The sequence below is a fragment of the Heterodontus francisci genome, unplaced genomic scaffold, assembly GCF_036365525.1.
Source record: "Heterodontus francisci isolate sHetFra1 unplaced genomic scaffold, sHetFra1.hap1 HAP1_SCAFFOLD_428, whole genome shotgun sequence".
Lineage (NCBI taxonomy): Eukaryota > Metazoa > Chordata > Chondrichthyes > Heterodontiformes > Heterodontidae > Heterodontus > Heterodontus francisci.
The window spans coordinates 229,703-240,143 of NW_027141376.1; positions in this window are offsets into that span (position 1 = coordinate 229,703).

Here is a 10,441-nt window from a genome sequence, read left to right on the forward strand (position 1 = left end):
TCCCAAGGTACTTCACAGCAGCATTATGAAACAAAGTCTAACACTGAATCACCAAGGGAGATATTAGGTTAGGTGACCAAATGCGTGGTCAAAGAGGCAAATTTTAAAGGAGTGTCATAAAGGATAAAAGCGAGGTGGAGAGATGGAGAGATGGAGCTGTGTAGGGCGCGTATTCGAGAGCTTTGGGCCGAGGCAACTGAAGGTGTGGCCACAATGGTGGAGTAATTAAAATCAGGGATGCTCAAGAGGCCAGAATTAGAGGAGCAGAGATATCTCAGAGGTTTGTGGGGCTGGAGGGGATTCCAGAGTTAGTGAGGGGTGAGGCAATGGAGGGATTGGAAAACAAGAATGAGAATTTTAAAATCAAGACATTGCTTGACGGTGAGCTGATGTCGGTCAGTGATCGGGGAATGAGACTTGCTGTGAGTTAAGGCACAGGCAGCAGAGTTTTAGATGACCTCAAGGTTACAGATAGTAGAATGTGGGAGAATGAGTTCGAATAGTCCAGTCTACAGGTAATGAAAGCATGACTGAGAGCTTCAGCAGCGGATGTGTTAAGACAGGGGTGAAATCAGGCGATGTTATTGAAGTGGAAATAGGTGGTGATAGTGATGGCACGAATATAACGGTGGAAGCTCATTTTGTGGTCAACTGTCACAGAATCACAGAATTGTTACTGGCGGCCATTCAGTCCATCGTGTCTGCACTGGCTGTCCAAAAGAGCAATTCATCTAGTGTCACTCCCCTGATTTCTCCCTGTAACTCTGTACAAACTTCCGTTTCAGACAGCTATCCAACGTCCTCCTGTTTGCCTCGATTGAATCTGCCTCCACCACACTCTCAGGCAGCACATTCCAGATCTTAAGCACTCGCTGTGTGAAAAGGTTTTCTTCATGTCACTTCTGCTTCTTTTACCAATTACTTTTATTCTTTGCCCTCTCGTTTTCGAACCTTTCAGGAGTGGGGACAGTTTTTCCCTATCCACTCTGTCCAGACACCTCATAATTGTGAATACCTTTTTTTCAAATCTCCTCTCAGCATTCTCTTCTCTAAGGAAAATGTTCCCAGTTCTCCAGTCTCTCTTCATTACTGATATTCTTCATCTCTGGAACCATTCTTGCGAATGTTTATGTACACTCCCCAATATCTTCACGTTACCTAAAGTGTGGTGCCCAGAACTGGACGTAATACTGCAACTGAGGCCGAACTCGTGTCTCATACAAGTTCAAAATAACCTCTTTGCTTTTGCATTCCATGCTGCTGTGAATAAAGCGCAGGATACTGTCTGGTTTATTAACCACTCTCAACCTCTCCTGCCAACTTCAATGACCCATGCACATATACACCCAGGTCTCTCTGCTCCTGCACACCCTTTAGAGTTGTACAATTTATTCTACATTGCCTCTCCATGTTCTTCCTATCGAAATGAATCACATCACATTTCTCCACATTGAACTTCATCTGCCACCTGTCTGTCCATTCCACGAACTTGTCTATGTCCGTTTGAATTTCTACACTATCCTCCTCACAGTTCACAATGCTCCCAAGCTTTGCATCATCTGCAAACTTTGAAATTGTGCCCTGTGCACCAAGGTCCATGTCATTAATATTTGTCAGGAAGAGAAACGATCCCAACATTGATCCCTGGGGAACTCCACTCCAAGTCTAAAATGAAAACAAAAAGTGCTGGAAAGACTCAGCAGGTCTGGAAGCATCTGTGGAGAGTGAAGCAGAGTTAACGCTTCAGGCCTGTGACCTTTCATCAGAATTGGCAAAGGTTAGAAAGGTCAGGTTTTAAGGAAATAAAGCAAGGGTGGGGCAAAAGAGAAAAAAGAGGTGTTGAAAGGACAGAGGGTCATAGAGATTAACTGACAAGGAGGTCTTGGGGCAAAGGCAAAGAGAGTGTGCTTGTGGTGTGGTGAAAGACAAAGCGTTAGTGCAGCAAAGGTGTTAAATGACAAAATAATGAACAGCCCAAGCCAAAAGCAGCAACATAAAAAAATCCAGTTTAAGGCCAGGACATGGCAAAAAAAATGATAAAGCAAAATAACTAAAAGAGCCAGTCTTGATCTGAAATTATTGAACTCAATGTTCAGTCTGGAAGTCTGCAGAATGCCGAATCGGACAATGAGGTTTTGTTCCTCGAGCTGACGTTGATGTTCACTGAGACACCGCCGCAGGTTGGGCTGTGGTTTATGGAGGTTTATAACTGGGAAGGTGACCGTGATAGAACTGGAATAGTCACGTGTAGATTTAATAAAGGCACAGATGAGAGTTTATGCAGCAGATGGGCTGAGGCCCAGGTGGAGACAGCTTGCAGAGGTGGTAGTAGGCATGTTTGTTGATGGAGGGAATATGGAGATGAAATCAGTTCAGGTTTAAATTACTACAGAGGTTGTAGACTGTCTTGTTCAGTCTCAGACACTGGCCAGTGAAAGGTAAGTGGTTCACAAATAGGGTATGAAGTTTCTTATGGAGACCAATGATACTAGCTTCAGTCTTCAAAAAAATAAATAAATTCCAAATCAGTGTTTCAGTGAAGCAAGGTTTACATATCTCATGGCTGGAACTAAAGTCTTACCAGGGCAACAGCAGAAGCAAAGATGAGAGATTAAATTACACAAACCATAATGCGGTTAGCAATGGTTATATAAAGATAATAGCTGGAGGGATACCAAAATCAGCAAGGGCAGAGTAAATGAGAAGTACAGTAATGCAGTTTAACATGGTTTATAGAATGAAGAGCTGGATATAGAGACTTACCAGGAACACCAACATTAGCAAGGTGAGATAGTAAATATATTGAATAATCTTCACTGCGTTATAGATGCTAGATGCTAATGGTAGCCGATCATAATATGCAGAAAGAGTGTCAAGATCCCAGGATAACCCCCTGCCCATTTTTGTAACATTACAATCTATTGTTCTCAGATTCTGACCCATTGTTGTCAGATTCCAATCTATTGTCCTCAGATTCTGATCTATCCTCCCCCTCTCTCTGGAGACGCTGGTCCCTATTAGTGTCAGGGATGATGCTCCCACTCACACTATATGAAAACGCATTGAAAAGAGTCCCTTACTATTAGAAGATGGAGCATCTCCAGTGAAATAATTAGGTTCCATAGAGACCGACATTAATTACAGTCACTGAGCAAATAGATTCCGTTAACCTCTTTCATTCCGACACCTTGCATACCACAATAAAGCAGACAATTTACTCTGGACAGGATGCGTGAGGGTTACTGAGGGAAGGAATGGTGAAAATAGTAGAGGCACTGGCCAGAATATTTCAATCCTCCTTGGATATGGGAGCGATGACAGAGGACTGGAGCACTGTAATTGTTACACCCTGTTTAGAAAAGGAGAGATAGAGTAAACCCTGTAATTACTGAGCAGTCAGACACGCATCACTACTGGAGAAATTTCATGGGGTCACAACCCAGGACAAATATATTCGTTTCTTTGAAAAACATACGATAACAAACAAGAAGCAGCAGGGGTCTGGTAATAACAAATCATGTTTGGCAAACTTCAACAACAATTTATATTTATATAGCGCCTTTAACATAATGAAATGTCCCAAGGTTCTTCCCGAAAATGAGATACTAGTTTAAAGCTTGGTCAAAGAAGTAGGTTTTAACGGGCGTGTTAAAGGATGAAAGCGAGGTGGAGAAGCGGAGAGGTGAAGGGAGGGTATTCTAGAACGTGGAGCCTCATTAGCTGAAGGTGCAGATAATAGTGGTGGAGTGATGAAAATCAGGGATGCACAAGAGGCCAGAATTAGAGATGCACAGATATCTTGGTGGATTGTGGAGCTGGAGGATATTACAGAGATAGGGAGCATATATAAGGAGCAAGAGGGTAACTAGAGAAAGGAGTGGCCCACTCAAGGACAAAGGAGGAAAGTTATGCGTGGAGTCAGAGAAAATGGGTGAGATTTTAAACGAGTACTTTGCATCGGTATTCACCGAGGAGAGGGACATGACGGATGTTCAGGTTAGGGACAGATGTTTGATTACTCTAGGTCAAGTCGGCATAAGGAGGGAGGAAGTGTTGGGTATTCTAAAAGGCATTAAGGTGGACAAGTCCCCAGGTCCGGATGGGATCTATCCCAGGTTACTGAGGGAAGCGAGAGAGGAAATAGCTGGGGCCTTAACAGATATCTTTGCAGCATCCTTAAACACGGGTGAGGTCCCGGAGGACTGGAGAATTGCTAATGTTGTCCCCTTGTTTAAGAAGGGTATTAGGGATAATCCAGGTAATTATAGACCGGTGAGCCTGACGTCAGTGGTAGGGAAGTTGCTGGAGAAGATACTGATGGATAGGATCTATTCCCATTTGGAAGAAAATGGGCTTATCAGTGATAGGCAACATGGTTTTGTGTAGGGAAGGTCATGTCTTGCCAACTTAATAGAATTCTTTGAGGAAGTGACAAAGTTGATTGATGAGGGAAGGGCTGTAGATGTCATATACATGGACTTCAGTAAGGCGTTTGATAAGGTTCCCCATGGTAGGCTGATGGAGAAAGTGAAGGCGCATGGGGTCCAGGGTGTACTAGCTAGATGGATAAAGAACTGGCTGGGCAACAGGAGACAGTGAGTAGCAGTGGAAGGGAGTTTCTGAAAATGGAGACGTGTGACCAGTGGTGTTCCACAGGGATCCGTGCTGGGACCACTGTTGTTTGTGATATACATTAATGATTTGGAGGAAAGTATAGGTGGTCTGATTAGCAGACGACACTAAGATTGGAGGAGTAGCAGATAGTGAAGGGGACTGTCAGAGAATACAGCAGAATATAGATAGATTGGAGAGTTGGGCAGAGAAATGGCAGATGGAGTTCAATCAGGGCTAATGCGAGGTGATGCATTTTGGAAGATCCAATTCAAGAGTGAACTATACAGTAAATGGAAAAGTCCTGGGTAAAACGGATGTACAGCGAGATTTGTGTGTTCAGGTCCATTGTTCCCTGAAGGTGGCAACGCAGGTCAATAGAGTGGTCAAGAAGGCATATGGCATGCTTTCCTTCATCGGACGGGGTATTGAGTACAAGAGTTGGCAGGTCATGTTACAGTTGTATAAGACTTTGGTTCGGCCACATTTGGAATACTGCGTGCAGTTCTGGTCGCCACATTACCAACAGCATGTAGATGCTTTGGAGAGGGTGCAGAGGAGGTTCACCACGATGTTGCTTGGTATGGAGGGCGCTAGCTATGAAGAGAGGTTGAGCAGATTAGGATTATTCTCATTAGAAAGACGGAGGTTTAGTGGGGACCTGATTGAGGTGTACAAAATCATGAGATGTATAGACAGGGTGGATAGCAAGAAGCTTTTTCCCAGAGTGGGGGATTCAATTACTAGGGGTCACGAGTTCAAAGTGAGAGGGGAAACGTTTAGGGGGGATATGCGTGGAACGTTCTTTACGCAGAGGGTGGTGGGTGCCTGGAATGCGTTGCCAGTGGAGGTGGTAGACTCGGGCACGATAGCGTCTTTTAAGATGTATCTAGACAGATACATGAATGGGCAGGAAGTAAAGAGATACAGACCCTTAGAAAATAGGCGACATGTTTAGAAAGAGGATCTGGATCGGCGCAGGCCTGGAGGGCCGAAGGGCCTGTTCCTGTGCTGTAATTATCTTTGTTCTTTGTTCTATGGAGGTACTGAAAACGAGGATGAGAATTTTAAAATCAAGACATTGCTTGACTGGGAGCCATGTCGGTCAGTGATAGAGGAAGAAAACTTGGTGTGAGCTAGGACATGGGCAGCAGAGTTTTGGATGACCTCAAGTTTACAGAGAGTAGAATGTGGGAGATCAGCCAGGAGTGAGTTGGAATAGTTATGCACAGAGGTAACAAAGGCATGAATCAGGGAATCACATAATTGTTACAGCACAGAAAGAGGCTATTCAGTGTATCATGTACACATCGGCTCACCGAAAGAGCAATTAACCTCGTGCCATTCCCCGCCTTCTCCCCATAACCCTGCACATTCTTCCTTTTCAGATAACAGTCTAATTGCATTTTGAATGCTTCAATTGAACCTGTCTCCATCACATTCTCAGGCAGTACATTCCAGTCCTTAGCCATTCCTTGCGTGAAAAAGTATTGCCTCACGTCACTTCTGCCTCTCTTACCCATTACTTTCAATCTGTGCCCTCTCGTTCTTGATTCATTTCACGAGTGGAAACAGTTTCTCTCTATCTCCTCTGTCCAGACCCCTCATGGCTTTGAACAACTCTATCAAATCAACTCACTTCTCAGCCTTCTCTTCTCCAAGGAAAATGATCATAACTTCTCCTGTCTATCTTCATAACTGAAATTCCTTATGCCTGGAAGCATTGTCATGGATCTTTTCTGCACTCTCTCCAATGCCCTCACAATCTTCCTAAAGTGTGGTGCCCAGAATTGGACAGAATACTTCAGCTGAGGCTGAATCAGTGTTTTATATAAGTTCAACATAACTTCCTTGCTCTTGTACTGAATGTCCCTGTTAATAAAGCCCAGGATACTGTTTGCTATATTAAATGCTCTCTCAACCTCTCCTGCCAACATCAATGACTTATGCACATATACACCTCGTTCTCTCTGCTCCTTTAGAATGGTGCCCTTCATTTTACATTATCTCAATATTCTTCCTACCAAAATGAATCACTTCATATTTCTCTGCATTGAAATTCATCTGCCACCTGCCTGCCCATTCCACCAAATTGTCTAAGTACTTTTGAAATTCAACACCATCCTCCTCACAGTTCACAATGCTTCCACGTTTCGTATCATCTGCAAACTCTGAAATTGTGCCCTGAACACCATGGTCTTGGTCAGTTACCTTCTTTGGCCTCCTTGTCTCGGGAGAAAATGTGTCAGCGCCTGGAGGTGGTCAGTGGTTTGTGGAGCCGCACCTGGAGTGGCTATAAAGGCCAATTCTAGAGTGAATTGGCTCTTCCAAAGGCGCTGCAGATAAAATTGGTTGTCGAGGCTATTTCATGGTTGGCTCTCTCCTTGTGCTTCTGTCTTTTTTCCTGCCAACTGTTAAGTCTCTTCGACTCGCCATTCTTCAGACCCGCCTTTATGGCTATCTGCTCGCACGAGAGATCACTGGCAATTGACTCCCACAACTTGTGGTCAATGTCACAGGACTTCATTTCGCGTTTGCAGATGTCTTTAAAGCAGCGACACGGACGGCCGGTGGGTCTGATACCAGTGATAATCTCGCTGTACAATGCGTCATTGGGGATCCTACCATCTTCCATGTGGCTCACATGGCCAAGCCATTTCAAGCGCTGCTGACTCAGTTGGGTGTATATGCTGGGGATATTGGGCGCCTCGAGGCCTTCCACGTTGGAGATATGGTCCTGCCACCTGATGCCAAGGATTCTCCGGAGGCAGAAAAGATGGAATGAATTGAGACGTCGCTCTTGTAATATATATCAGGAAAATCAAGGGTGCCAACACTGACCCCTGGGGACCTCCAGCCCCCCAAGAACATCCACAAACTACAATTCCTTCTTTCCTGCCACTCAGCCAAAGCCGTATCCATGTTGTTACCGTCCCTTTTCATTCATGAACTATACGTTTTCTCACAAGTCTGTTAAGTGGCAGAGTATCAAATGCCTTTTGTAAATACAATACACCACATCAACAGCATTGCCCTCATCAACCCTCTCTGTTACCTTCTCAAAATCTCCAGGCTATTAGTTAAATAGTATTTGCCCTTCAGGAATCCATGCTGTTTTCCTTACTTAACCCGAATTTGTCCATGTGACTATTAATTTGTCCCGAATTATTATTACTGGAAGTTTGCCCACCACTGCAGTTAAATTGACTGGCCTGAAGTTCTTGGGATTATCTTTACACCCATTTTTGAACAAGGATGTAATACTTGCAATTCTCCAGTCCTCCGGCATCACCCCTAGTCTAAGGAAGATTGAGAATTTTTGGCCAGTGCCTCTGCGATTTCCACCCTCACTTCCCTCATAATCCTTGGATGCCCCTCATTGGCCCTGGTGCTTTATTCGCTTTACCTCTAGACAGCCTAACTAATATGTCCATTTTATCAATTTTAAACCCTTCTTGTTTCTTAATTACCTGCTCTTTTACCATTACCTATGTTGTACCTTCTTCCTTGTGTTATGACGCGAGGCGAGAGGTGTGCACTGTTAATTCAGTCCTGCTTCTCCACAGGTCACAACATTTTTTTCTCATTTTCCCACTTGCTGAAACAGTCCATCAGATACACTATTCTCATCACAATAGAACACACTTTACTGAACTAAACAATTAACAGTTTATCATAAATGAAGCAGGTGTAAGACCAGGAATCCTGCAGCGAGTTACTCACCTCCTGACTCCCCAAAGCCTATCCACCATCTATAAGGCACAAGTCAAGAGTGTGAATGAATACTCTGCACTCGCCTGGATGGCTGCAGCTCCAACAACACTCAAGAAGCTCGACATCATCCAGGACAAAGCAGCCTATTTGATTGGCACACCGTCCACAAACATTGACTCCCTCCATCACCGACGCACAGTGGCAGCCGTGTGTACCATCTACAAGATGCACTGCAGTAATGCACCAAGGCACCTTAGACAGCACCTTCCAAACCCGTGACCTCTACCATCTAGGACAAGGGGAGCAAATGCATGGGAACATCACCGCCTGCAAGTTCCCCTCCAAGTCATACTCCATTCTGACTTGGAACTATATCGCCATTCCTTCACTGTCGCTGGGTCAAAATCCTGGAAGTCCATTCCGAACACAATTGTGAGTGAACCTACCTCCCATGGACTGCAGCGATTCAAGAAGGCAGTTCACCACCACCTTCTCAAGGGTTATGGAGAGATGGGTAATAAATGCTGGCCTAGCCAGTGATGCCTACATCCCAGGATCGAATAAAACAGTCTCAACTAGAAATGAAGTAAAACAATATCACACAGATCAAATTTTTAAAAATCCAACAATTAATTTTTAACTTCCCCTTCCCACCTTAACCAAACTTCAAAGTCCCTTTTAACCAGAACCAAATTTTAAATTTACTTTTTTTTACCTTCGTCCCTTAAAACTCAAACATAGACATATACACTGGTTAACCGAAAACAAGATCTAAAAAAAAAGATTTTTCGATCAGAGCTCTGTTACAAACAAAAAGCATTTGGGTTAACTAGTTGCCCATTTTGAAGGAAACAGCAGATGAGTTATGTTGTTCCAAACCAGCATGCAGTCTAACTTCTGAGCACACACATCCAGGTTACCAGACAACAGTTCTCTTCAGGCGGCATTGAGAATTATTTTTAGCAGGCTTTCTTCAAACAGGAAACAAGATGACTCAACTCCATGGACTTCACAAGGTCTGTTCTGGAATTTCTGGAAAATGAGCTGGGTTGTGGTCCTCTCCGCTTTCTTGACTTTTTCTTCAGACTTGACGTTATCTCCTTCCAGAAGGTAAAACACACACACTGACCGACAACCAGAAAGCTTGTCAGTTTATCTATCCATCCCCGGTGTTTTCTGCGACAACGGGGCTTGTCTAATCAAAGGAGAACTTATCACTTTTCTGCCCACTACCAGGGTTTCGGCTTCATCTCCAACCCGAGTCTTGTGATAACCAGTAACTCTGTTGCCAGTCCAGCTCCCTCTCAGTGACCTCTTGGTGGTTCAATTTTTAATTTAAAAAAAACGGTCTAACATTTATTCAGCTGAACCATAAATGCCTTTAGAAATATATTTTTTTTTACCAAAAAAGAATCACTTTTGTTACACTTGGTAAAGACAGATGCAACGTATTCATTTAATACCTCAACTATGCCCTCTGCATGCATGTGTAAATCCTCTGTGTCGCCCCTAATTGGTGCAACTCCTCCTTTAGCTACCTGTTTATCCGTCTAAAGAAAACTTAGGAACTCCATTTAATGCTAGCTGCCAGACTCTTCTCATATTCTATTTTACTTCTCTTACTTGCTTTTATGCTTCCGCTCTGCCTGGTTCTGAGTAGGATTGTCTGCCTGGCGTCTGTCATAAGCACACTTTTTCTTCTTCATCTTAATCTCTGCGTCACTCACCTCTTTAGTAATTCAGGGAGCTCTGGATTTGTTTACACTACCTTTCCCCTTCGAAGGAATATACCTTGACTGAGCCCAAACTATCTCTTCTTTGAAGGTAGCCCATTGTTCAGCTATTGTTTTCCTGCCAATCGTTGACTCCAATTTATTTTCCCCAGCTGCATTCTTACCCCGTTGAAGTTGGCCTTCCCTCAGTTAATTATTCTTACCCTTTGTCCTTTTATGTAGTCAGCCTGAACCTTATGATGTAATGACCACTGTCCTTTAAGTGCTTCCCTACTGGTACTTGATCCACTTGGCCCACCTCATTCCCAAGTACCAGATCCAGCAGCGCCTCTTCTCTTGAATGAGGGTTTCAGCAGCAGATGAGCTGAGGCAGGGATTTAGTC